Genomic DNA, 3,543 nt, shown 5'->3' with positions numbered 1-3,543 from the left:
ACACTTAACACACACACACAAACACACACGCTTACTGTTTTATTTTATTTTTTTAACACATACACACACTCTTACTGTTTTATTTATTTTATTTTTAATGTATATATTTTTTAACACACACACACGCTTACTGTTTTATTTATTTTATATTTAATATATATATTTTTTAACACACACACACAAACACACACACGCTTACTGTTTTATTTTATTTTTTTAACACATACACACACTCTTACTGTTTTATTTATTTTATTTTTAATGTATATATTTTTTAACACACACACACGCTTACTGTTTTATTTATTTTATTTTTAATATATATATTTTTTAACACACACACACACACACAAACACACACGCTTACTGTTTTATTTATTTACATTATTACATATTTTTAACACACACACTAGTAGGTAAACTAGTTGTTCGCCGGACCAAAAGACTGAAGCCTGAAGTTGCTCCGTCTGTTTTCAATTTCACTGCCTGTAATGTGTGTTCTACTGACCACCCAACATACTCTGACAACAGTGGGAAAGAGGCATCAGTCTGCCGGAGGGAAAAGGTGCTAAAACACGCCAGCCAGGCAAGGAAAAAAGGTAAAAAAGAAAACAAGCAACACACAAAAAACAACAAAGTTAGAACTATACCCTCTCACCATCTGACTCGCCTTCACTGTATGGGTTTCCTGTGGCCCATTGTGATATAGTATAGTGTATATAAGTATGAATCTGGGTTGTAATCTTTACTTTGCTCAAGTGGTGTCTTCACATACAGTGGAGTTCTGTCTCCTCCAATTACCACATTTATCCATTTGTACAGTGAAGCTCGCATAAATGATCCCAAGAACAATTAGAACAGGAAATAAGACATGGATGATCAAAGCAACCCAAGGGCCCAATTAGTCATTTAACCATTGGTTGAAACTAAAACCCGCTGAGTTAGAAGGGCCGAATTCATTCAGAATTTTCTCAAATGCTGTGATTACACTAGTAATATTATCTGAATTGTCAGGGATAAGTGTAACACATGCTTCCTCTGTTAAATTTAGTCACACATAACCCTCCAGTTTTAGCCAAAATGTAATCCAAAGCCATCTCATGTTTCAGCAGAGTAAATCTATGGGACTTAGAAACACACAAATATATCATCACCACCCATTGCAAAAAACATTTGGAAAACAGAACCGAATCATGAGTCAGGATGAAAAACACAACATGAAGCTGGCAGAACCTGTGACATTAGCTTTCCCACATTCATTAATTTATCTCTCTGAGATCTTGAAAAACTGGCCACACCCCCCTTTTCTGTACAGGCAGGATGGGGGAGTTGCACGGCGACTGGAAACATTTCACAAATGGCACCTTTCCCAGTGAAGTGTGACTGTGTGTCTACGTGGAGGTCTGACGGCTGTTTCAAATGTGTCAGGAATGTGCCCGGAAGAAATGCTAATCCTTTAAAAAAAATATTTTGTTGCTGTAGGGGCATGAGGGAGCAGCATTGTTAACATAATGTTGGTATGTAAATACAGGTTTATCACTCATCAGTGGTGTACTTGTGTGCTGCTCACTACTCTGACCTGTCTCAGACTGCACAGTGAGGCCCCAGGTTGTGCGCCTTTTCCAGTCACAGGTGTGTGAACAGTCATCATGTCATGGTATGATGCTTGTTCTCTCCCTCTTCTGTCAGTTCCTTCCTGGGTGTTCTCAACAAAAGTGGCAGAGTTTTGATGGCTTGGAAACAACATATGGTTTTTCAGCATAATTTCTACACCGTCCTAAAACAATCTGTAGCCTATCAAGTGTGCCTATTAGAAGGTAAACGCCTTCAGTCATATTGTGCCACAGTGGAAAAAAATGGATCGGAAACGGATTTGCTTTTACTTGCAATGGGTTTATCATTCACACATTTCTCACTCTGATCTTCCACTTTTGTAATATGGTTGGATCTTATCACACACACACTAACTCTGGATGAACTTTTTCAGCAAAGTGAACTGCATGATGGTGCACTCTTTTGTGTATACAATTTGTATATACTGGGCAATGAAATGAGTTTATCACAAATTTTATATATTTATCATCTCATATCCACTTATTTTCCCTTCTTAGTGGGACATAATGTCTGGAACAATCACTTACCACACCACAAAAAAACTTTAAATGGAAACATCTGCAATGTCTTTCTAAGATGTGTTATTATAGTATAACGAAACTGAGAAAGACAAATGGCACGTCTAGAATATTAGCATACACTCAATGGCTCTTCCTGAGCTGACAAAAGAACGCAAATTTATCTAGCACAAAGATGTCTCCCTACTCAGATGTCGTCCACCATCATCCAACCGTGCAATGCCACAGAGGAGGAGATGCCTCTTGTGGAGTACGCCTTGATGTTATCCAACCGTGCAATGCCACAGAGGAAGAGACGCCTCTTGTGCTGGATGGAATGGCACCAGCCAGCCGTGCAGGCCACGTAGCAGGACAGCGTGCACACAGGGCAGAAGAGGTGGGACGTAGCTTTGTCCTCAGACCCATGGGGGGGAGGAAAGAAGCCTGAGAGAGTAATCACCTTCGACCTAAAAGAGGTGGTGATGCTCTAAAAGCAGGATGAGGGCGTAGGACAGCTGAGCTGCCATCACCAACACCGGCCTGTGCCAACGGGTGAGCGAACACCGTCCTGTCACCAAAACCTTTGTGACGTCTGGAGGTCTGAAGTAGAGACCTGCGCGGGACTTTTTTTTTTATCCTGCTCCCGCCGATTTTGTGACCATTACCGCCCACTCTCGCAACATGTGTATTCCTCTACCGCCCATTCCCACAACATATGTATCCACTCCCGCCCGCACCTACAAACATTGTGACATGCAGAGGGAAAAAACGACAAATGTTTGGGCTATGCTAAACGTTCAGAATAACCGAAATAAATCATTTCATTAATTTTTGTCAGTAACAACTGAGAAGTTTTCCAAATTTCAGACTTGCCTTGCTTTGGGTTTGTACTGTATAAGCCTGTGTGAAGGAAGCGAGTGAGGCTGTGCAGTGACTAAACCTCCCTCCTGACTGACACCAATGCCCATGGTGTTTAGCCTCCTCGTCAGTGTCAACACTAACGTATTACTGAGTAAAGCGTTACTGCCCAACACTGCTGACTGGCAATTTATTGATTTGAATTCTGCACCTGTACTGTGACAATATCAGAGCAGAAGAGTCTCCAGATGACACAGAGTCCACTTAAAGTATGAAATAATGTCATAAAAACATATTTTGTTTTAAATAAAGTCAGCTTTATTGGTAAGTCGGTTCACATGCAAAGAATTTGCTTTGGTGTTTTGGTGCTTAATAATAAACATAGTAAATAAAAATATAAGACAGATAAAGACAGAGGTAATACTGCAGATCAACAATCATAAATATAAAATTGATAATAAGATACAAAAAAGGTTAACAATAATTAAAGATGTGTACAATAATGACATAAAAATATTTTTTTCCTTCTCATATTGAGTCTTACATTAATATCAAATATTTGTATTGTTCTAAA

The sequence above is a fragment of the Micropterus dolomieu genome, linkage group LG05, assembly GCF_021292245.1.
Source record: "Micropterus dolomieu isolate WLL.071019.BEF.003 ecotype Adirondacks linkage group LG05, ASM2129224v1, whole genome shotgun sequence".
Taxonomy (NCBI): Eukaryota; Metazoa; Chordata; class Actinopteri; order Centrarchiformes; family Centrarchidae; genus Micropterus; species Micropterus dolomieu.
Note: the sequence above shows the minus strand (reverse complement) of the source record.